Here is a 26027-nt window from a genome sequence, read left to right as displayed (position 1 = left end):
TTCCTCTCTGTTGTTCCCAGGTTGGTATTTCTTTCGCTCATCCTGGGACATCAGGAGACGTGTGTGTTTTTTTTTTTTGTTTTTGTTTTTGTTTTTTTTTTTGCACTTTGCCCATGTACTTTGCCAGGCTGTGAGAAACCAGGCTGACCTCTTTTCCTCTGGTTCCTGGAGAAGGGTATTGACATTAGGCATTATTGAGCTAGAGTCAGGAGGTGTGTGTGCTGCCCACTCCTTGGTTGTGACTCTAGACTTTACCCCCACGTACTGTTGAGTTACAGATCTTGGATAATGTGAGGGGATGGTGAATGATCCTTTAGCTTCGGGAGATTTTGAAGGAAGTGATGACGATGTGGTCCCTGCTGCTAAAGCCTGGAATGGGGAGCTGCCTGAGCTTGTTCTGTGCCCATCAGAGCTAGTTCCTAAACATGGAGGCACCTCCACCCAAGGGCCGATTGGTTGGCCAGAGTTAGAAGGCTGAGTGAAAGCTAGTAGATACCAAATTTAAGTGTAAAATATCTGTGATGGGTTAAAAATGAGCTCATATTCTACTCGGGGAGAGAAAACTTGTTCATATGAGACGATTATAGTTAATGGAATGCAACATACTATCTCATTGCTTCATGGACAGTTTTTATTTATCCCAAAGTTAGAAAGAAAATCCATGTACCAGGCTGAAAATATGAGCGGGAACTTCTGTTGACTTCTGATGTCTGAAGGTGACGGGTGGCGGGTTGGGGGGTAGATAGAGAAACTCTGTTCGTTAAGAAGTGTAAGCTCCTCCGTGTTCCCTGATCCATAGAGGATCCTCAGTTGCCTGGCGCTTTGATGAGAGTCTAGGATTAGAATCAAGGTAAAATTTTCCCCCTTAGGTGAAAATATTTGTTGATTGTTGTCTACCCTATATATTAAGAAAGATAAACAGTTTTCCCCTATCTCTTGTTTTCTTGAAATGAGAGAAGTTATCAGCCTGAAGCTGAAGCTGAATCCTGTTTATCTATACTGATTACTGTTTCTTTCTTGGGAAATCTGTTCTAAAACCAAATTAGGTTTTAGCCTGGCCGAATCTGTCCATACTGTAACATGGACACATGAACTGTGAATGGGAGAGACTGGACAGTTTCTCTCTGATTGATTGTGCTGGTGGTTAATCAACTGAATGCAATTGTGCTATATGGAGATACGCATTTGATACTAATATTAGTAAAGTTACCTCTTACTGAAATGTAAAACACTGATGAGTATAAAAATCTCTTATATTCGTTGATTGTAACAGTTGGATGACAGATATTTCTTTTTTTTTATTTTTTTGGATGACAGATATTTCTTATCCAAATTTCTTTTGCAAAATACATTTCCCCTTCCAGTTACTGTAGTTTTTGTGCCAAACAAAATAAGTAAAATAGATATCAGATAATTTACCAGAATTTTCAGTTGAAATCATATAGTTTTCTTACCTTTTTTGTCTATTTTAAAGACTTCCTTTTTGTTAACTAGGTAAGTAATAGGTGCTAATTTTAGATAATTTGGAAAATAGAATGGGACCAAAAAGAAATCCTCATTTATATTCTTATGTTTTCTTAATTAAAATTATTAAAATACTCAGATGTATCTGAAAGCGCATTTGTCGATTAATGAGCTGGGTAGATCCTACAGATAGAGATTGCATGTTTTTAGAAAATTTCACAGGACTGGAGTCGTCTGGTATCTGTGAGCTTACAAAATTGAACACAAGATTAAAATAGTGCCAGAAGCTTTTGTGTATGTGTGTTTGAAGTTGTGGAAGCCTGAATTGGAAACTTCACCTTCTATTAACTTTTACAATTAGTATTGTAGTGAAAGGACTTTTCGTAAGACATAGTAAAATAAAGAATTAAGTTTGAAAATCTCTTTATTCAGATGTTCACAGCTGAAATAAAATGCAGCTTAGATCTGCATGGTGTTGCCTTGTGGTGCCCCAAACCAGCCTGTGGTTGATGCAGTCGGGTTTCTCAGCACTTGGGGATTGCCTTTAAAACTGATGTTAAAAAAAAAAAAAAAAAAAAAAAAAAAAGGATGTCCAGTACCTGGCTCAAAGTTCTGATTATTCTGTCAGTGGAAGGCTCCAGGTATGTTATTTGGTGTCATTAGGTAGTGGAGAGTTTACCATGCTTTTTATGTATCTGTCGTGAGATTTTAAAAAAGCATACTTGTGATGTTCTTTGTTGTTAGAGTGATGTCTAGAATATTCATTTTATGCCCATAGTTACTTATGGCTCATTGAGAAGTTCATTTTTTTCTAAGGTGTGTTGAAGTCCTCTGGCCAGTGATAAGAGTATGGTGTTAACTTTGCGTCCTATGGCTAAAGATGCTTTCTTGTGGCCCCAGGACAGCCCTATGAGGAGGAGGATGGTGCAGGTGGTCTTATCTCATTTTATACATGAGGAAGCTGAAGGAACTTGTATAATGCCCTTTAACTATGAATGGCCACTCTTATTCTTCTTTCTTGTAGAGCTCTTCCTTTTTTTCTTGGTTGCCTTTCCATTGATAATAACACCAACCACACTGATGATGATGATGATAATAATAATAATAATAGCTGATTTTTATCAATCAGTTGCTACGTGCTGGGCAGTGTTCTCTGTGTTTTTACATGTATTGACTCACCTCACTGCCATAGAGTAGTTGTTACCTTCTTTTTGGAGACAAACTGAGGCAGAGAGAGGATAAGGAATTTGTCCAACATTTGTAACACTTATGTGATAGAGCAATTATTGCGAATGTCAAATGAAAATATGTGAAATTCTAAGCTGGTTCTAAACTCTCAGTAAATGATAGTAGTTATTATGATTATAGCATACATCCATTGATAATTTCTTACTGATATGTCTTCATCCTCATTAGCCATTGAGTTCATTGAGTGTAGTGGATGTGTCTTGCTGGCTGCTATAGCCCCAGGGTATGGTCCAAACTTGGTACCTTGTTGATATTCCTGCCGAGTGATCCTTCGAATATATGGTGTGACTGTACTCTGGGGTTTAGGATTTGATATTAGTTTTGCTCTCTGTCATCTGGTTGATCAGCTGGTTAATCAAGTCTTCATGCTTAATCTGCATTGATTGGTGATACATTGAACACATAGGGGCTAATACTCTGACCACTTTATTCCTTGTCTTCTATTGCACTAGGGGCATGACCCCCTGGGACTGGTTATGTTCTGAGGCATTGATACACTTGAAATGGCCTTTGTGCTAACTCTAGCCACTGGGATTCTGTATTTTGAAGAGCTGCTGGACATTTAAAACAAGTATAACACGAATTTTCTAGTTGAGATGAGGAGAACTTTCCAAAATTGGCTGAAAGAAGTGGAATTCGGGGAAGCTGAAAATGTTTTTTGAATTAGGATATTCTTTTTCCTTTGAACTGTAGCCAAGAGGCTCTTCATAATAGCCTCTATTTAAAATCCAATTGTTAAAAAAAAAAGTGACAACACATTGTGGCTGTTTACTCTCTTAGTTTTGTTTTGTTTGATGTTAGGATGGGAGAACAGGCCAGTATTATCAGTGGGGTATTTACTCTTTGAGTCAGCCTATTCCAAAGTAGGAGTGTTTCTGGTTGAGTCAAGACTGAGTAACTTTCTCGGTGGTTGGAGCCAAAGGGACACCAAGAAAGCTGCTGCTGTTTTAATCCGAGGGTTTGATCTTTGGTTTGCTAAAGCCATGTTCTTAATTACTGTTAATAAGCAAGATACAAATTTAAAGAAAGAAATCAGGAAATTTGGATTCTAATTCTGGTTTCAATTTTGTAACTCACTGTGGATGATTTGATTGGCTAGGAGAGAAAACTCCAATTGGCTTTTGTTTCCCTCTGAACAAATGAAGTGAGCTTAGTCCTCTTAAGGAAGGGTAATTGAGATAATGGGTAAAATTCTAATGGTGAGTAACTTACTCCTGTGTTCCTAGGGAGTGGAAGGAACCTTTGTGTGTGGGTCTCTAGGATATAACCAACATTAGACCTGAGGCTACACTTCTGGCAACAGGGAAGTCTCTAGGTCCTTATTCTTGTTCAAATATAGAGTACCTGTAAGTAATGGTATTTTGATAGCAAACCAGGAAATACCAATATATTTAATTCCATCTTAGAAACTGGGAGGGACTTTATTAACAGAAAATGACCACCTTTGTGAAGTCAAGTCAGGAGCCCTGGCTCAGGTTTAAAGGTGAGGTGGCAAGCTATCTCAACTGAGCATGACTTTTTTTGTGTGTTTGTGGGGGTGCCAGTTTCCCTCTGGTATCCTTTCCTTACTTGTTCTCCTGTCTGTGCTTTGTTGAAAAACCCTGTGTCAGAGGCCAGAAGATTCATGAAAAGCGTATGGGAGAAACATCTTAAAACTGAGAAAATTTTCTTTTGCCAATTTAATTTGTTTTTGTGAACAGGGAAGAAGATGTTGTTGTCTTATTTTAATCAGGGGACTTAATTTCAGATCTTCTAGCTTATTTTTTAATCTTAACAATGATAACTGTTCATCGCAAATAATGTAAGCAATAAAAGAAAACTTAAAAAATAAGGTAAAAAAAAAATAAAGTAAAAATCACCTAACTCCTAAACCTGGCAATGTATTTTAACATTTTGTTAAATACCCTTATAGAATTTTTCTGTATGTGTGTAACATAAAATACATATATATCACATTTTGTTTGGTTTTATATTCTGTTATATTTCTGTTTGGGGACTTCATTGAAGTTTTTTTTTTTTTTTGGGGGGGGGTGTCAGTCCTGTACTGATGTCAATAGATTTATTTCTCAGGGTATCCATTTATAGCCAGAAAGTATTTTCTCCAAGATTCTATACCCATTTATATGAAATGCTTTAAAATTTTTGTGAGAAGAGGAGGCTATTAATTAAGCAAAACTTCAGAGAAATTATTTATTCTGGGTAACCAAGTTTTTCACGTAGTGAAGTGTAAGCTAATGATTAGTAAGATTTCTTAAACAATATTGATGAAAAATTTTCCAGAGTTCTTGTACACTTTTATCATGTTTAAATGTATAATTTGGCCCTAGGGATTTATTTCTAGGAATTTGTCTTCATGAAGCAGAGAACATGTACAAACATGTCTGTACAGTGCTGTTCACTGCACATTGCTTATGAAGGCAAAGTTTTGGAAAAGATGTGCAGTAATTTATGGGTGTGTTCAATACTGTATCCAACAATGCATCCATAAAAATTTACATTCTAAAATATTTGAGAGAAGACAAAGCAGTCATGGTATAGTAAGAAAAATGCATGTTAGGAATTGTACACAGTGCCAACTTTATGAAGAAAAAAAGTCTGTTCTTCCAAATATAAAAAGAACTGTGTCTTTATCCTTAACATAAAATACATAGATACATACACTTATGAATACCTTGATTTTTTCTTATAAATAGAAAAAAATAAAGTGTAACAAGCATATAGAAAAAGCACACAGACTCTAAGCATTTTACCAATGATAAACTTTTGCAAACCCAAAACGTGTATAACCATTAATTCAATTAAAAATTTAGAATATTATCAAATTTCAAAAGCTCCTTCATGTTTTCTTTCATTTTATTACCCTTTCCCACCCCTCCCCAGTACAAGAAAAAGTAACCTTGACTTTTATTGCCATGGGCTAGTTGTGTCTGATTTTGAACTTTATAAAAATGGGAGGGGGGCACTTGGCGGGATGAGCACTGGGTGTTATGCTAGATGTTGGCAAATTGAACTCCAATAAAAAAAAAATTACCCCCCCCTCAATGGGATAATATAGCAATATACTCCTTAGTCTGGCTGCTTTTGCTCAATATTATATTTGTGGGTATGACAGCTCCTCTCTCCCCATGTAGTATTTTGACATGTAACTATACTGCAATTTATTTATTTACTACTAAACATCTGTTTTGTTTGTTTCTGGTTTGTTCTTTTTTTTTTTTCTTTCAGTTTTTGCTATTGTAACTAATGCTGTTACGAGCCTTCCTGTATTTGTTTTTGGGGCACCTATGTGTACACTTCTCTTGGGCATCTGTACCTAGGAGTGTGTTACTGAGGCTGGATATGTGTTCATTTTTAGTAGATAACACAGAACCTTTTAAAGTAGTTGCACCAGTTCACTGTTGCTCATAGTGTTTGAGAGTTCCAGTGGCTCCGTGTCTTCAACAACACTTATTTTTATTTTTTACTTTCAGCCATTCTAGTGGATATGGAGTGGTATCCATTGTTGTTTAGCTTGCATTTTCCTGAATACTAGTGTTTAGCTTGCATTTTCCTGAGGACTAGTGAGAAATTGCACTTTGATTTGAATCAATTCCCTTCTGGAGAAATCTTACGTTTTAAATCTTGTGCTAATGGACTTCATTTTAATAGTAACAAACTGTTATCTTCCTCTGCCATGTTGTACTCTCAAGTTCTTTAATTGTCAGACCCAGCATTGATCCTTCTGCATCATTTAAGCGGGTAGTCCCTAATAGATACAACTTATCACCCATGTAAATTTTGCTGCTTGATGATCCAATTTATGTGGTTTTCTATTCTGTATTAGAGCAAGATTTAAAATTGTGAAATATTTCAAGTTACCTGTTTATTTCACAACATTTAAAATGCTGGCCAAATAATTCAATTTAAGAAATCTAAAAGGAAAAACTTACTGGCTTTAATGCACTGATTTTCTTCAGACCAGTATATTAAGAATGACTCATCCCATTTTATTCAGAATAACTTTTAAAATAATCTCACACAGTAGAAAATTGCAAGTAAATTTAATGCAGGTGGAAAGTGTATTTGAGACTTAAGGCTGGTCTAATTGCTACACAGAATATTTGGAGAAAAGTTCTCAGCTTTTAGTATTGAATTTTTTTTTGATTATGAAACTAAGAGATCTGTGAATTATCAAATTATTGATCTTAGTGTAGAGAGACTTCGTGGTAGAACTTCAGCCTGCCATCTTGAAATATCATTGATACTGAGCAAGTCCTGTGTAACCAGGCTCAATGGCAGGCATTGTCATCCATGTTTTGTCATTTAACCCTCACCAATAGTGAGACAGGGAATGTTATACCCATTTCATATGTGAGGAAGTTGAGGTTGAACGAGGCTAATGGAGGCCTCATCATGACAAGGGTGAGTGGAAATTTCCTAACCCTGATTTTATGATTATGTGATGGAAAATTATAGTGTTTAGGGCCTTTGGTTTAAATCGAACAACTCTATCAACTCTTTAGATGTCCCGGGGGCACCAGTAATGTGTAAAAATGGAGCCGGTAGTGTTTGAATCTCATTTGAAGACCAAGTAGGGTATTTTACGGAGAAAGTTGTTCTTCTAGCTTCATTCTTTCTCATATGGTGTCAAGGTTTTCAGGCAATCACCCTGATTAGAGACACGTTTTTAAGTAAATATAATACTATCAGTAGTGGTGATAAAGTTACGGAAATTTATGACTGAGCTTCAATCTTAAAGGAACAAAACCTTGCACTTGTTAATGTTTATTTTGAACTTTGCAGCTCTTGCAGGGCTCTCTGCCTTAGGGAAATCATATATGAGCCTGTTCCCTGGGAGCCTGAGTTTTTATGGACATATGAGATGTCTAGGAAGGAAACTTAAATATGAGGTAGAAAGGGAAACTGGTAGTTCGTTGTAGGCAAAATGCTATAGGAATTCATGACAAATGACAACTTTCAGCTGAAGCTATCAAGAAATGATCTCTGGAGAAGGTGGTCCTGGAACTACTCTTGAAGGGCAGACAGAATATGGGTACTTAAAAATTGGTATCTCACTGGGATACTATAGAGTTTATCTTTTTATAACTCTGAATAAATATGCCAATTAAATGAGTACTGTAAATAAAATTTAAGAAATTTACTTTATCAACAAAAAGTGGTATATGTTGGAAAACCATGATGTTTAGAATGAAGGTTAGGCAAAAGCCCCTTTTACTTTTGGCTCTGTCACTCCAATTTCTACCTTTATCTGCCCTTTCACTCTGGTGGTTTAAAACGTGCTTTGTGTGAGCCAGGACATCATCGGCTGTGCCTCTTTACACGTTTCATAGATGCCCTTTCCCCTGCAGGAATTGCTCTTGTTATCCTGTAAATATTTGGCAGAGCCTGGCACAGAACTTGATCGATCCTTCATGAGTGGAACACGAATGAAGAATTAAATGAAACAGAATGTTGTGACTTTTTACTAAATTCATATTTTTAGCATGCACAGGTACTTGCTCAGTTAGCTGCAGCCTGTCCCAGAAAATCATTGTAGTGTAACTGCGTCAAGCTGGTTTACAAGCAAGAGGAACAGAGTGTGCAGGTTTGTGACTTTATGTTGAAACAGTTTTACCGTTAGCTACGATTGGATGTGGGCAGTTATTTGATCACATGAATAATTGCCTATAATGGTTGATTCTGAATGATTGTTTTCTGTTTTTTCCCCCTTTTCTTAAATTGTTTGGACCAGAAGGAAAGGAGAAGAACCTATTCCCTCTGACACTATTGCTAGTTTAAAGTTTAAAATTCTGTCAGTTTCCTGCAGTGTTGTTGGGACCATGAGATAAAATTCCTAAACTACAAATCTTTAATTGGCATTTTTTTGTATGATGAACTTTGTTTCTTCTACATTACAGCCTTTTAGCAATTCCAAATCCTTATTGAGGAAATTTTAACTATAAGAGTAACCATTATTGAATAATTTGTACTCAGAAATTTGCCAGACTTTTGCCTCCATGATCTCATTGAATCTCGACATCATCCTGTGAGATGTTGACCGATATCTTTGCGTTATGTGTAAGGCTAATGATTTTGACAAGGTCTCATTACTCATCCGTGGCTGGGCTAGGATTTGAACCTTCATCTGTCTGTTTCAATGTTGAATTGTTCTTTTCTCTTTCTTTCTGTGTATTTATGCTTCTCTCTTCACATATTTTGGGGATAGGATATATCCCTGTTTTAGCTTAAAATAACATACTTTTAGTTATCACTAATCATTTATGTAACAATATTTGTTGGTTTGACATCTTAGCTACTCTGGTCAAAACTCTTTCATTTACGGTGGTGTTAACAGTACTTAGAAATTGTATGGTTTTTCCCCTTTACAGCTAAAAAGTGTATCATTTAGTTTTCACATGAGGTATTCCTTTTTAACTGGCAGTTTATTTTGAACAGGTTCTAACAGTCCTCTGAGACTGAACCCTGGAGTTTAGATATTTATTTTGTTAACTTGTATGAAACAGGGACGCCTGGGTGGCTTAGTGATTGAGCCTCTGCCTTCGGCTTGGGGCGTGGTCCCAGAGTCTCGGGGTCAGGTCCCACATAGGGCTCCCTGCAGGGAGCCTGCTTCTCCTTCTGCCTGTGTCTCTGCCTCTCACTCTCTGTGTCTCTCATGAATGAATGAATAAAATCTTTAAAAAAAATTTTTGTGCGAAACAGCATCTCAAGTTCTTGTGTGGTATAACTGTGCCAAGAGGGCAGCGCATGAATAGCAACAAAGCACCCCTTACGCACTGTTGGTCAAATTGCAGAGAGAAGGGTAAATCAAATGAGAAAGTATAGGTACACATTAACCAATCCATCATTCATAACATGTTTAGATTTGCATTAGAAAAACTTGTGATAAAACCATAAGAGAGATTCTTACAAAAAAAGGTAGATGGGGGAGGGTCTAGATGTGGGCTAGGCATTAAGGAGAGCACTTATGATGAGCACTGGGTGTTATATGTAAGTTATGAATCACTGAACTCTGCTCCTGAAACTACTACTACGTTATATGTTAACTGGAATTTAAATACAAACTTGAAAAAAAAAAAACAAAACCAAAACAAAACCAAAATACCCTTGCAGTGTCAAAAATTCTTACTGTTTCAAGTGGTTAACATCTACATTTTAAAAACATAAAAACATAACTATCAATTTCATGTCTTATAATGCTACAGTGCATAACTGTTTATTATATATTGGTCTGCCAGTGCTTGTGGGGTAGGGTGGTATGCTTTACCAATCTAACATGTCTAGACAGAACCAAATGTATAATTATATAAAATCACAGTTCAGGGATTATGGTTGAAAACCTTTAAAAATTATTGGTAACCATGCACCATTTTGTATTACTTTGCATCCTTACTTTCTTGGCCTGTTGCTGTAAAGGAGTTAAAGTTTATTTTTAGGCAGAACAGATAATATCTAAATTGTGATATGATTTGAATCTAGTTTTTTAAGTTAAATATATTTTCCATGCAAATACATGCTTCTTGAGTTGGAGAATTGAATAAACCTAAATAAGAATTATTGCTTCCAGCATTAAATTTGGATAGAAGCTCTCTGAAACCAGTGTAATACGACAACAAAACTGCCACTTTAAATCCAGATTTCTTTTAAATGTGCATTGACTGGCACTGTGTACAATGTGTTTTTTAGGAGTTCAGACTGTCCTGGCACCTGTCTAGTTTTTATTTTCTGTCTTCTCCCTCAAGTAGTCTTCTACGCAGTCTAGCTACTAACCCTTTATTCTTTGTAGGAGAGAAATTGCCAGCATCTCCTTTTCCCCTGTTGAGCTTTCCCCTCCAAAACAGGCTGTGTTATAAACAAGCTGTTGGGAACATTTTATTATTGAGTGTAGGAGTTCCTTATAGAGACTATATACCAGTCCTTCTTTTTTAGATTTCTATTTTGCCAGGATTTTCCTCCAGTTGTTTTTTTTAGCAGTGTCATTTGATAATCACAAGTTTTAAATAGGATTAAATCTAATGTGTCAATTTAAAAAATGGTTATTGCTTTCTGTGTTTTAGGAAACCTTCACCAATCCCCTCCCCCCCCCATGCATCCTGAAATTTCTTCTGAGAGCTTCATGGATTTAGCTTATGTTTAGGTCTGTGATCCACCTTGAATTCATTGTTTTTGAATAAATCTTACTGATATTCAGTATTTAAGAAAGATTTTTATCTCTTTTATAAATGGAGATTTTGGCACATGGTATGTAATAGTAGATATGATTCTAGCACTTTTTGTGGATAATCATGTTGAGGTTATATGGTAGGGCATATCTGTATATACCATTTTGCTCAAAACTTTTTTGAGTTGTATCTTCATTGTTACAAAAAATGTTACTAACAAATAAATGTCCTTTTGGTGACTGGGTTCATCCCCCTAATGAAACCAGTGGTGTTAAGTGCGGAACAAGACTGCAGCCTTGGTGTACATGTATTTTATCAGGAAGAGATATTCTGTTTATGTGCAAACATCCTATGAAGCTGTCTGCTGTAATTTGCCTGTTAAGATACTTACCTGGTGATAAGAAATTGAAGTGAAATGAGGGCTCAGTGGGTTCAGTATCTGACTCTTGGCTTCAGCAAGGATCATGATCTCAGGGTCGTGAGAGAGAGCCCCAAGTTAGGCTCTGAGCTGCGTGTGGAGTCTGCTTGAGATTCTCTCTCTTCCTCTGCCCCTTCCCCTTCTCTCTCTCTCTCTCTGTGTGTGTGTGTGTGTGTGTGTGTGCATGCGCACGCGGGCAAACTCTCACTCTTTCTCCCCCTCCCCAAAATAAATAAATCTTAAAAGGAAAAAAAAAGAAAATAAATTGAGGTGAAACAGTCAACATGTTTCAGCTATTTAATGTGGCCTATTGAATGGTTTTGACTAGATACAGTATGGGTTCAAAACCAGTGTCAGATTTTTGTTGTCTCAGGGTTATCCTTTATTCCTACCATTTGAGTTCCCTCTTCTGACCCTGTAGTACTAACCATCACTAGTACCAGCATCTGAGGCTCAAGAGAATGTTCAGCAATCGACGTGTCGTTGAGGGTATATGCTTTGGCTGTTTCCTAGGTGCTAGCTGTGCAGGGACCATTATATTTTTCATAACCCTCTCCTTATCAAGCAGAAGTAAAGAAAGATTTTCACAACACACACTTGGGGGTGGCATGTGGGGGGAACACACTCTAGTTCTCTAGTAAAGCTTTAGAATGGTGATTTCTCACACGTCCTTTCATGTGTCTGGGTTGAAGGGAGCAATTGTACATTGTACTGGTAACTTAGTTCAGAGATATGGGTGGAGTACTCTGGGGAAAGACATGGGGCTCCGTGTATTGCACGTCTGTATGTCCAAGACACTGTACTGTAGGGGTAATGCAGAGGTGAATGGGACAAGGGGGAAGAAGCTAATGCTACCCTTAAAGGGAGCTTTACTCTGTCATCAGGCCGCCATCCATTAGAATGTATGATTTAACTCATTTGAAGCTTGCTGTTTATTGGGGAGAAAGGCCGCCCTTTATTTTGAGCTGAGCAGATGAGCATAATGGAGACTGTGCAGACACATCATTTTAAGGACACTCAGATTCTATGGCAAAGCTGTTGTTGCCCATGCTGCAGATCGGGCTTGTGTCTGTGTAAATAGCAAGGGAAACTGGCCAGGCTCACGGCACTCTTTTAGAGTGGCCTTCTCACTAAGGAAACATTAGCTTCAGTTGATAACTCTCAAAGAAACTAGGGCAGTTCTCAGGCTGTTCTTTATTTGTGTAGATAAACAACAGGCATTAATGGAGCCATGCTGAAAGGGACAGTAAAACAAGTCACTATGTTTTAATTGAATTCTCTTAGCAAGGTTATGCTAATTTTTTAAATCTAAAAATTGTGACTAAAGTAGAGATTTGTGTGTATTATGAACCAGATTAAACAGTTTTTCTTAACTAGTATTTGTTTTGCTTAATGTTTGCTACTCTTTCTGATTAAAATGGATGTTTTTCATCTCAAACATGTTGACTGGTTTTCACAATCTGTTCTATATTGTGCACAGGAACCAAATTTAATGGACATAGTTATTTGTTCTTTTGTTATATTTTGAGAACAATTTTCTCTTTCATATTCTCTCCATTTTGATTGAATGAAGTTTTGCTGAGTGCTTTTGATCTATGAATCAGTTACTGATGTATGTAATAGTAATAATTTTAAGGATATAAGTAAAACTGGCTTCTTGGTCCTAGAACTCACAGACAAGGTTTTAGAATGTTTCTACAGAAAAATGTTCTGACTGCTTGGACCAACATTTTTAATTGTGAAAACAGCCCATTGATTTCATTGCCATTTCTCTGTCCAGATTTATGTCAGCATTAATTACAGTCAGTAGGGGATTCTTTGAGTCAACACTGTATGTGGGCATTTAGAAATGCACCGTTGGATGCTACTGTGTCTAAGTGAGTGTTGACTATATTTTATAGGTAAAGAACTCTCTTGTTTTTTGTGGATATTAGGTTATCTGAATCAAGTAATATTTGCTTAGCTATTTATATGTTAATATGTTTAAAAAGAAATTTCTCTACGAAGAGGCATTAATCATTCACTATTTGTTTGATCAGATGATAGCACTGACATTCTATTGTGTAATCATAAAATAGCTTGTCATGTTTAATGCCAAGAGCAGATGCACTTCCTAGTATAAACAGCATGCAAAGCCCAAATCTAAATGCGTTATTTAGGAGCATATTAAAATCTTCGTATTTTTTGTGATTTAAAAAAGTAATTGTGGATTGCATTGTGTCAAATTTTTTAAAAAATGTGATTGCTGCCACAGTTTAAAACTGAAGAAGCAAAATCTGGCCCATATGCTTTCAAGTATAATGTGTTATTCTTGGAGACTATGTCATACATAGAAGTTTAGTGCATTAACTCTGGAACCAGACTGCCTGGATTCAAATCTTACCTGTACCACTTACCAGCTTTGTGATGTTGGGCAAGTTACTTAAACTCTCTGTGCTTTAGTTTCCTCTTTTGTAAGATAGTAATATTTGATAATAGTATATACCTTATAGGGTTGTTAACGAGGATGATATAATATAAATAAAGTGTTTAGGATTGTGTCTGGCACAATGTAAGTACAAATGAGCAGGACTGCAAGGGGTGAAACAGGTAGATATGTATGTTACAGGGGCTTCTCCTACAATCCGCTCCAATTCCTTTAAAAAAAAAATTAGTTATTTGAGAGAGAAAGTGTGGGGGGCGGGCAGAGAGAGAGGGAGCAAGAGTATCTTAGGCATATACCCTGCTGAGTGTGGAGCCCAACGTAGTGCTATGTGGTTGGATCTCCTGACCCTGAGATCATGACGTGAACTGAAATCAAGAGTTGTATGCTTAATCGACTGAGCCACCCAGGCGCCTCACCAATTCATTTAAAATAAGTCTGTGATGTCCTGATCAGTCAGTGATATTTAGAGGATGACTTTCATAATAATAAGTATTATTCCAGATTTTCTGGTGCATACAGAAGGAATAAGAGGTATGGTTCCTTCCTTGAAAGCTTGCACCATATTTAAATAGGTACCCAAAAGGAGATATATGCAAATGAGTGTTACGTAGCAATGTGTAAGTGAAAAGATGTGAATCTTCAGTAAAAACAGAGGGGATGAAGAAGTATAAAAGGTGAATTTTGACCTTGGAGGAAGGAAATGTAAAATCCTATCACAAAAAGTCTCAGCTTTGTGTCTAGGAGAACCACATTACTTTATGGAAGAAAGCTCATGTCCGTTGTTCTCTTATAGAGCTAGTCATTTATCTTAGATGTGTTCTAAGTCCCCTGATTTTGTTTAAACATCTCCCTTGTTTTCATCTGTAGCTCCCATTCTTCCTGTGTAAAAACAGCGTGCTCTCCTCCTGAGTAAAAACAGAGTGCTCTAGCCTAGAGCACCCTGGCTCTCCAGGTCTTTAATATTTTTGGGCCATTCTGGTTTGCATTGGTTCTGGAGTGCTCTGGAATGCCCATCTTTCTCACCTTAGCCTCTCTGAGATCTATTATATATTTATCCTGTCATTCCTCCACAGATCCCACCCCCCACCTTCCTGCCCCAAATCAAGGCAGTAGGGAGCTGTGATGAATGGGTGCACTGAAGGGTGCTCTGCTAGGTGTAGCATCTCTGTGAGGGGGCTGAAGTGGACATGGGTACAGCTCTCATGAGAGCCCATGTAGTTAGTTTGGGCAGAGGAGCAAGGGCTTCCATTTTGAAAGACTGGTGCAGTTAGGACTTGACTTCACTGTGACATTGACAGCTTCCCCTCTCTTCCCACCACCCCTTTGACCGTTCACATTGTCATGTGAAAAATGAGGAAGGCAATGCTGATGCTTACTCTATGGGGTGGTGTTGATGAGATGAGGTGTTTGTGGAAATCTGTTTGCTAATGTTAAAGTGCCTCTTTAGTTGTTTTGAATAAAAACAAATGTTGGGCAAGAACTCCTCATTATGCACTGGATCAGTTTCCACATTGTGCTTAGCCCTAGCCAGGAAGTTGATGTGGTTCGTGAATAGGAGATGGGGGTTTGGGATGACACGGGGCTTCCTGACCTTGACTGCCTCAGTGGTTGTGGTTCTGAGCTGGTAACAGCAGCTGGGGGTGCCTGGCAGGCTTTTTACAGTATGTTGGGGAGCCTGATGAAGTGATAACCACAAGCTTTGTAAACACCAGGGTATTCAGATGGGGACTGGGAAACGATAAAGTCTGTGAGGTGATAACATCCTTCATACCTGTGGGAAGTTTACCTTGAGGGGCTTTCTAGTGTAGGGGGTGTGGAAGTAGAGCTTATGTTACTGCATTTTTTGAAGAACCTGGGAACAAAATATATGAAGCCGAATGACAAGTACCAGATTACAGACACCCAGCTTCTCTCTCTCTCTCTCTGTACTGGAAATTCATAGTAGATTCTAATAGGGAAGAGTTTGTAAAAGAGTGGAGAGAAGTTAACACCTTCCTGCAGTGACTTGGGGAATTTGAATCCAGACAACTAGACTTTTAGTTTCTGTCTGCTGTGTATTGTTTTCTGGTGCTTCAGGACTCTCCAGACTAGTTGTGGGCTTTTCAAGTGGCTGTGCCATTGGGGAAATTGCAAGAAGCCTCTTAAATACCTCAGAATGAAAAAATAAACATCTCTGATTTAACCACTCTCTTCTCCAAATACTTGCAGGAGATGTGTACAAACAAAAGGAGAAGGGATGCCAGAGGTGATGGTTTGGTGGCGTTGCTTGTATATCATCAGACATTTACATTAGGAGCTGTACTCTGATGATCTTGTAAATTCTTTAAAGTTATTTGGACTTTAAGGTTCATGTCTGTAAAATGAGTGTTGGAATACTAGTCCATTGTCATGCCCAAGCCATGAATATTGTAGATTTCAAAAGGGGTTGGAAAATTTTCTCCTGGTCTTCTAATTATACAAGGAAAACTTCCTAAAGGAGTCTATAAGTTTTTAGGAACTCTTTTCACTCAACAGTGTTTAGTAAGGACTTACTGTGTACCCGATACTACTTTGGGGGCTGGAGATAGGTCCGAGAAATAAGGCAAGGTCCCTGCCCTCTAGACACTTACATTTTAAGGAGAAGGAATAAATCCATAAATACATGAAGAGGTGCTAGGAATTACTATTACATTGGATGTGGAGTTACAAATGGGAAAAGTTAAGGACAGCAGCCTCTTGGCCTGAATGGATGGTGGTGGTGGTCACTAGTCTGGTGAGTGGAGCAGGTCTGTGAGGTGAGGAATCCACATTCTGTTCTTTGACATGCATATAGAATTTTAAATTTTATAGTCTTTATACATTTAAAGCTGTGAGGCTGGATGAGCTCAACTGATGACTGAGTTTAGAAAGAAAGGGGCAAGAGATGGGGCCTAAGCCTGGGCTCTGTTTGGAGGTTGGTTGGAGGAGGGAGTAGGAGAGAGAACTTGGTTGGCTGCTCTTGACTTCCATTTGGTAAGTCTGTTAAATGCTAACATGTGCTTTTGCTCTTCCTCTGAGTTCAGGGACTACCCGTGTCTGTGTAAGTGTATACTGAACCTGCATGTATACATAAAGTTTAAAAAATGCCTTTTAACACAGTACTGAGTACTTGCAAAGGGTTGAGAGATGAAGCTCTCTGGCAACTTCCATCTCCCTCCTGCCCAGCTCATCAGTGCCCGTAATGACTCCAACGTGTGTGGGCAGGCACTCTCTAGACTCACATCCTTCTAAGTCAACCGATTGAGTTGAATATTGATCAAGAGTTGGTTTTAGGGGATCCCTGGGTGGCCTTAGGGGTTTAGTGACTGCCTTCGGCCCAGAGCATGATCCTGGGATTGAGTCCCACATGGGGCTCCCTGCATGGAGCTTTCTCCCTCTGCCTGTGTCTCTGCCTTTCTCTCTCTCTCTCTCTCTCTCTCTCTCTCTCTGTGTCTCTCATGAATAAATAAATAAAATCTTAAAAAAAAGAATTGTTTTTGTTTATAACAAAAGCCTGCTTATGTCAGTAGTACTTGTTATTGTGTAATTACATAATTGAAATTTTATGTAATACAATTAAAATGTATAATTTTTCTACAAAAATATGCTAAATACTTTTGAAAGATTCCAAAGGCAGGCCTCCAAAAAGAATGCTGTGAAGTTAGGTATGGTCATGGCAACTGTAAAGGATTGGGGGAGTAAACTTTTTTTTTTTTTTTTAAATTTTATTTATTTACTCATGAGAGACACAGAGAGAGGCAGAGATACAGGCAGAGGGAAGAGCAGGCTCCATGCAGGGAGCCTGATGCAAGACTTGATCCCAGGACTCCAGGATCACACCGTGGGCTGAAGGCAGACACCCAACCACTGAGCCACTCAGGCATCCCTGGGGGGAGTAAACTTCTGTAAGGATTCTCAACTTGTTTCCTGAGAACCTTTGAGTTTGTATTCCATTCTAATAAAACAGGGAGAGTGGGAGTTGTGGATGATGGTTTTTGTTTGTGGTTTGTATAAGAACGATTAGCCTGCAGTCAGTTTGAAGACTGGTTATCCATGGAAAAGATGTTCACTCATCATCAGGAAATTGATATAAGAATGTGTGTTTCAAATTAGAGGGCTAAGCTGTGTGTGTGTGTGTGTGTGTGTGTGTGTGTGTGTGTGTGTGTGAATGTTTATGGTTCTCTGTTTAAATCAGCCTTTTCAGTTTTTAAATCAATTATCATCTTGTTTGTTACCTTAGTTAAGTGGTATTTTACTATGTGGACTTTGTGAAAAAGTTTTATAGTATGTGCCCAAAGCCTTCATGGTGATTATGCCCTGCTTTACCATTTCTAGGACTTTTTCTGTGGCAAAACTATTTTTTTTAAATTCATAAAAATTTATGTTCAGGGATGTTTATCACTGTAATATTTGTAACATAAAAATTAGGTGCAGCCTATCTGTCACATAGTATGCAAAATGGTTTACTTGTGACCCGTGATGTATAGAAGATGGTGATGGTCAAGCACCTGATTTTTGAGGAACACTAAAGAAATGGAGAAGTGTGCGAAGGATAACGTGACATTACAAAAGATACAAAGCATTTTACATAATCTCTTAAAAACTATACCACAATATTAAGAGTTTACCCCTTGGGTGGTAGGATTGTGGGTGACTTTTGAGTTTATATTTTATACTTAAATTTTGTGATTTTCTACTTGTGGTATTTCTGTAATTATATAGTTACTTTATTACAGCAGTAGATGGTTTGAAACTTTACAAAGAGGCCTTTTGAACTTATTTGCTGGTGAGAGGTGGTGCTTAACTAAGAGAGAATGTGAATAAAAACAGTAAGTTTACTTTTAGTTTTTAAAATAATCATTATTTATTTATAATCAAAAATACAAACAAAATTACCTTTATTTTTATATTAAGTACATATACATATAGGTCAATTTACTGTTCATCTATATAATAATGAAGATGACTATAATATATAATTAATATAGGTTAGTATTTATAGGTATAGAAATAAAATTGCTTTTAATCTTCTTAGTTGTTATTAATCATTTGTAATAGTTTTTAATCTTTTTTTATGATAACCAAGATAGGTGAACAAAATAGAATTTTTCTCCTTTTAGAAATAAACAGTCTTAGAAAGGGTCATTTCCCCTGCCCCAAGTTACACGGCTGGTTGGTAATGGTAGGTTTGTTTTTGTTTTTGTTATTTTTAGATTTTATTTATTTATTCACGAGAGACACACAGAGAGAGGCAAAAACAGGCAGAGGGAGAAGCAGACTTCCTGTGAGGAACCCGATGTGGGACTCAATCCCAAGACACCAGAATCACACCCTGAGCCAAAGGCAGATGCTCAACCACTGAGCCACCCAAGTGTCCTGGTAATGGCAGGTTTTGAACTCAGATGTTGTGTTTCTGAATCTGTTGGTCTTTCTGCTCCTGGCACTGTGTTCCAGTCTGTTCTCCAGCAAAGTTGGATGTTGAAAGAAGGAGTCATGGGAATCTGGCTTAAAAGTCCTAAACTGAGGAACTGCTTATGGATAGTAGAAGTTGAAGTAAACTGGCTGAGGTACAAGTCTCTCTTTGAAATGAGAACTTGAGGGACACATGGCCGACTCAGTTGGTGGAATGTACGCCTCTTGATCTCAGGGTCGTGAGTTTGAGTCCCATGTTGGCAGGACATAGAGTTTACTTAAAGAAACAAGAAAATTGAGGGCAGAAATGCTATCAGAAGGAGTCTAGGTTTATGTTTTCCAGGATGGGTACATATGTTAGACAGCAGGAAAAAAATAGTAGAGCAATTACTAAGCTGTTCTAAGAAATAAACTAAAATTTACTAACATTCAACATGGGGATTGAAGCTGGGACCTTTGTGTGGGTCCTGTGGCAGATGGTGTCTTGTTTGGAGCACAGCTCTCCTGGAGCTGGCTTGTGTGGGACTTGCACGATGCAGAGGGTGCGGAGGGGCAGCCTTCCTCTCTTGTTTGCTGTCAGCCTATTGTGACTTGCTGTATTTGTTCAATAGGCTTATGGGTTATGTTAATCAGTTTTAATTAAAACAGCAGTTACAAAATTGACACCTGGCTTAAAAAGATTTCTACAAAGAACCCTAGGTTGAAGGTAATGTTGATGATGCTAACACAAATGAGCTGTGAAAAATTGGCAGTGCTGAGACTTCTCTGTACAAGCTATTATCAACTATGAAATTAGCTGAAGAGTGAATTTTGTTTAAGAAAATTCTGTTCTCCTTTGTGGGATGATGGTAAAAACCCTTCCAAAGTGGAGGAGGTGTTGCTGACGGTCACTACCAGAAGTCCTGGGAGTGCTTCCAGGGGAACAGTGGGTAACACCTACTGGGGGTTATGGCCCTTTTCATTAGGACGGTTTCTTTTTACATTCTTTCTGTTCTGCAAGCATTTACTGAGTATCTCTGAGGTACCGGCACCGTGCTGGCATGGATGAAGAAGACAACGCCTTTCAGGAGCTCACAGTCTAAAAAAGGTCTCAAAAAGGTCTCAAAGTCTAAAAAGGTCTCATTCTTATGCTAAAATTATAGACTGAGAATTTTTTAGTTGTAGAAGATTTGTGGAGTATCTCATCCAATCCTAATACTGCTTAGGTTAGGACTCCTCTGCCCCGCACTTCGAGCTATTGACGCTATAGGTACCTAGGAGCCATTGAAATTTCTCCCCTGACTTAGTAGCATCACAAAATGGCATCTGGTTTTTCCTTTCTGCATTTGGCTGTTTACAGTTACGTTCTTAGTCCTGATTTTCTAACTTGCATTTTTGCTAGGAGGCATTGCTAATATATTCCAGCCTGAAAAAAAAATCTCTAACTTAAGGCTCTAAATCATGTAAAATGAATGAGTTTTCTTTAAAAAAAATTTTGTGTGTGCGTGAAGTTCTGTGTATTGATTTTCTTTTGAATGCAGAATATCTTTGCTGGCTAAGACTAATAGAAATCATAGCATCTTAGGCAGCAGAAAGGAGAGCATGGCCATGATGGCTCACTTGGCATCACATTCTACTTCTAATGTTGAATAGAAAGCAGCATTCACTGTGTGTGAGTCAAGGTTCAGTCCTTTATAGGTTAGCTTATTATTTTTTCACTACATAAAGAACCCTAAGAAGTTAGCACTTTCTAAAAAATAGCATAATATGTACCTCAGGCTTGAAATACTATAATCAGAGTAGGCTTATTAAATGTTCATATGTTCCTCTGTACTGTTCTCAAACAAGTTAAACAGATCAAGGAAGAGTCTCTCCCATTTGAAAATACTCAGTCTCTCCTTATGTTTGTATTTGAATTATTTTTGTAGTAATTGGTGAGAGCATTGTCGGTTTTAGGTTTCAGCTTTCACTAAAATCTGAAAGTTTAATGTATGTTATTCCTGCCCCCTTTGATGATGATAGTAGGATATTAGATCAAACTTAGAAGTGTTTATAATGAAAACGTAATGGTTGTAAGCCATAATTTATGGCAGATTACGTTGGGAGGAGAAGAAAGGGAACTCCACTATTTTAATGTTTCAGTAGAGGGAACCTTTGAAAAGCAGAGAACAATAGAAAGGAAGAGAAACTATCTGTAGCTTCATCATTAAAATAAAAATCCTATCTCAAGAATACTTTTTAAAGTAACACAGTTTTGATTACCTTACACCATTGCATGGCTAGCGCTGAATTGTGTAGGGCATACTTGAAAAAGAAAGGAATATCTTTGAACGTGGGATGGGGCAACATTTGCATTACTCTTTTAATGATTATTATTTTATTTTTTTGAAATAGGCAAAAATGACTCCATAAAAAAATGCTTTGAGGAAATGGAAGACTAACCTATTTTGACAGAAATAGTGCAGAGATGTGTTTTTAAATATGATTTTATCATAGTATCTTAGCCCTGGGTTGGATCATTGGCGATTGAAAGCTCTTCCTCCCTTTCTCTCACTCTGTTGGGTAGAGCAGCAGTTCTAACAGGTATGTAGAATTAGGGACAGACGCGGGCACATTGTGGAGGCACCCACCTTTTGTGGTGGTCATGATAACACGCAGGCGTTCTCAGTGAGACTGGTTTCCCTGACCTCTTCCTTTTGTGACCGTACTCCTCGAGTTAAGTTAACACAAACTGTATGTTCATTGACTGCTTCCTGTTGAGGAATTGGAGGTTTGTGGGCCTGGAAATGAGACCGGGCAGTAGTTGACATGCTGTGGATGGCTTCAAGATCATGCATCTGGTGCCCTGATGATTCATCTGCTTGGTAACGTCAGCATCTTAAAAGCCAGATGCCCATATGACTAGAACTGTTGGCTCTGTCGGATATTGACTTTCTTCTGTTGAACAGTCTATATATATATATATATATATATATATTTGTGTGTGTGTGTGATTGATCAGTTAACTTTGGGAAGAAACAGTTTTGTGGCATCTTTTAAAATGTTTTATAAATAAATTTGGTTTAAATAATACTGAAGACTGTGTGTTCCGTTGTCTTTAAAACCCATTTCTATGGCACTATTCAGTACAATTAATTACACAATTTAGTTATGCAAGATGTTACTGTAAATTCGAGGTATCTTTGTGTTGGTTAAAGATTAACATGGATTAAAATTGCTTTTTTTTTTTTTTTTTGCTGTACAGTTCTGTGAGTTTTAATACATATGTAGATTTGTGTACCCAGCATACAACTGTTTCATCCCCTCAGAAAGTGTCCTTATGCTACATTCTTTCCCACCCCCTAAATCTTGGCAACCACTGGTCTGTTCTCCATCTCTATAGTTTGATCTTTGTAAAGGTATTTAAATGGAAGCATGTAGTGTGTTATTTTTTGAAGTGGGTTTCTTTCATTCAGTGTAATGCCTTTTTATTCAGTGTCATTCCATTTGTGGTTATCGATAGCATGTTCCTTTGAATCCCACACAATAGGATTCCATTGTGTGGAACTATTACTGTGTCCATTAACCCATTGAAGAATATTTGTGGTGTTCTAATTGGTGAGTATTACAAGTAAAGCTAACTATGAACCTTTATGTGTAGGTCTTTACATGAACATATGCTTTCTGTACTCTTGAGTAAATACTTGGGAGTAGAATGGCTAGATTATGTGATAGGTGTACATTCAACTTTTTAAGGAAATATCAAATCACTTTCTAGAGTTAAATATCAGTCTATCAATTTGCATTCCCACAAGCAATGTATGAGAGCTTCAAGTGCTTGACATCCTTGTCAGCACTTGATATTGCCAGTATTTTTTTGTTTTAGCCACTCTAATAGGTATGAAGTGGTATTTCATTGTGGTTTTAATCTGCATTTCCCTAATGGCTAATGATGTTGAACATTTTTTTAGTGTGCTTACCTACAGCCATTTGTATACCCTTTCTGGAGAAGTGTCTGTTCAAGTCTTTTTTTTTTTTTTTAATTTTTAAGTTGACATAAAATATTATTAGTTTCAGGTATAAACATAGGGATTCAACAATTACATACTTTATGAAATGCCTTGATAAATGTAGTAACCATCTGTCACTCTACAAAGTTATTATTATAATATTATTGACTATACACCCTTTGCTGTTCTTTTCATCCCTATGACTTACTTATTTTGTAACTGGAAGTTTGTTCCTCTTAATCCTCTTCACCCGTTGGTCCATCCCTCCACGATGCTTCTATCTGGCAACCACTAGTTTGTTCTCTGTATTTATGAGTCTTTTTCTGTTTTTGTTTTTGTTTTTAGACACAAATTCTGAATGAGATCATATGGTATCTGTCTTTCTTTGACTTATTTCACCTGGCATAATACCCTCTAGGGCCATCTGTGTTGTCATGAATGGCAAGATTTCATTCCTTTTTATGGCTGAGTAATATTTCATCATGTGTGTATACTACATCTTCTTTATTCATTTATCAGTGGACACTTTGGTTTTTTTCCGTATTTTAGCCATTGCGAATAAGGCCACAATAATCATAGTGGTGCATATATCTTTTTGAATTAGTGTTTTTGTTTTTTTTGGGTTAATACTCAGAAGTAGAATTACTGGATCATATTGTATTTCTATTTTTACTTTTTTGAGAAACTTCTTTACTAGTCTTTATAGTGGCTGCATGAATTTACATTCCTACCAACAATGAGTAAGAGTTCCCTTTTCTCCATATCCATACCAACACTTATTATTTCTTGTCTTCTTGATACTAGCCATTCTGACTGGTGTGAGGTGCTTACTAGTTGTGATTTTGATTTGCGTTTTCCTGATGAGTAGTGATGTTGAGCAATTTTTCATGTGTCTGTTGGTCATCTGTGTCTTTGGAAAATTATTCAAGTCCTCTGCCCATTGTTAATTGGATTGCTTACATTTCAATGTTGAGTTAGAGTTTTTTTTTAATACATTTATATTTTGAATATTAAACTTTTTGTCAGATATAACAGTTACAAAAATCTCCTGTTTAGTATTTTTTTTTTTCATTCTGTTGATTGTTTCCTTTGCTGTGTAAAAAAAGCCTTTTAGTTTGATGTAGTCCCAGTTGTTCATTTTTGCTTTTGTTTCTGTTAATGGAAGACATAGTTCCAGGAAAACATTGCTAAGGCCGATGTTTAAGAGTTTATTGCCTATATTTTCTTTTAGGATTTCACATTTAGGTTTTTCATCCATTTTGAGTTTATTTTTGTGTATGGTGTAAGAAAGTGGTCCAATTTTATTCTTTTGCATGTAGCAGTTCAGTGTTCTCAACACCATTTATTGAAGAGATTGTCTTTTCCCTGTTGTATATTCTTGCCTCTTTTGTTGTAGATTAATTGGCCACATAAGTTTAGGTTTATTTCTGGAGTTTCTATTCTGTTTCATTGATCCATGTATCTATTTTTGTGCCAGTACTATACTGTTCTGATTATAGCTGTGTAGTATAATTTGAAATCTGAGATTGTAAATACGCCAGCTTTGTTCTTCCTTAAGATTGGTTTGGCTATTGGGGGGTCTTTTCTGGTTCCAAACTAATATTAGGATATTTGTTCTAGTTCTGTGAGAAATACTGTTAGTATTTTGATAAGGATTTAATTGAATCTGTAGATTATTTTGGGTACTATTGAAATTTTGACAGTATCCTTCAATCCATGAGCATAGTATATTTATCTTCTCTTTTATTTGTGTCGTTTTTAATTTCTTTTATCATTGTCTTAAAGTTTTCAGACTATAGGTCTTTCACTTCCTTGGTTACATTTTTTCCAAAATATTTTATTTTTTGGTGCAATTATAAATGGAATTATTTTCTTAATTTATCTTTCTGCTAGTCTTTTATTAGTATATAGAAACACAACACATTTCTGCACATTAATTTTGTATCCTTCAACTTTACTGGATTCATTTATTCTGATAGTTTTTTGGTGGAGTCTTTAGGGTTTTCTGTATATAGTATCTTGTGATCTGCAAATAGTGAAAATTTTACTTCTTCCATACCAATTTGAATGCTTTTTATTTCTTTTTCTTGTCTGATTGCTGCAGCTGGGACTTCCAGTATTGTGTTGAATAAAAGAAGCAAAAGTGGATATCCTTTTCTTATTCCTGACGTTCAAGGAAAAAGTTTCAGCTTTTCATGTTGAGTATGATGTTAGTTGTGTGTTTGTTATACATAGCTTTTATTACATTGTGGTATGTTCCCTCTAAACCCAGTTTGTTGAGACTTTTATCCTGAATGGTGTTGAATTTTGCGAAATGCTTTTTCTCTGTCTATTGAGACGATTATGTGATTTTTATCCTTCATTTTGTTACTCTGGTGTCATGTTGATTGATTTGCAGATATTGAATCATCTGTGCACTGCTGAGATAAATCTTACTTGATCATGGTGAAAGATCCTTTTAACATATTGTGGAGTTTGGTTTTGCTAATACTTGTTGAGGATTTTTTGCATCTATGTTCATCAGTTACTGGTTTGTAATTTTATTTTTTTGTAATATCTTTGTCTGGTTTTAGTATCAGGGTAATGCCGACCTCTTAGAATGAATGTGGAAAAATTCTTTCCTCTTCTGTTTTTGGGAATATTATTAATATTGTTTAAATGTTTTATAGAATTCACCTGTGAATCCACCTGGTCCTGAACTTCTGCTAGTTGGGAGTTTTTTTGATAACTGATTCAATTTCATTACTAGTAATCAGTCTGTTTGGATTTTCTATTTCTTGTTTCAATCTCAGAAGTTTTTTTGATTTTTTTTATTTATTTTAGTAATTTATACATTTCTTCTAGATTGTCTAATTTGTTAGTGTATAACTTTTTATAGTAGTCTCTTATAATCCTTTGTATTTCTGTGGTGTTTGTTGTAACTTTTCTTTTGTTTC

At 36.8% G+C, this 26027-nt stretch overlaps 1 protein-coding gene across 11 annotated transcripts in view; it reads left to right on the top strand.

Moving 5' to 3' along the window:
- SIPA1L1 (signal induced proliferation associated 1 like 1) overlaps nt 1-26027 on the top strand; it is a 372275-nt gene that overhangs the window by 102657 nt on the left and 243591 nt on the right. For 6 of the 11 annotated variants that reach the window (XM_055303823.1, XM_055303835.1, XM_055303824.1 and 3 more), the window contains one exon: nt 8204-8296. The exons of 4 other annotated variants lie outside the window; for them this stretch is intronic. The gene's annotated coding sequence lies outside the window, so the exon portion shown is untranslated. Of the gene's footprint in view, nt 1-8203; nt 8297-18924; nt 19091-26027 lie in introns of all 11 variants that reach the window. One more of the 11 variants, XM_055303826.1, reaches the window with a different exon arrangement.

Source organism: Nyctereutes procyonoides, unplaced genomic scaffold, assembly GCF_905146905.1.
Source record: "Nyctereutes procyonoides isolate TBG_1078 unplaced genomic scaffold, NYPRO_anot_genome, whole genome shotgun sequence".
In the NCBI taxonomy this organism is placed as follows: Eukaryota; Metazoa; Chordata; class Mammalia; order Carnivora; family Canidae; genus Nyctereutes; species Nyctereutes procyonoides.
This window is presented reverse-complemented; position numbering and strand designations above follow the sequence as displayed.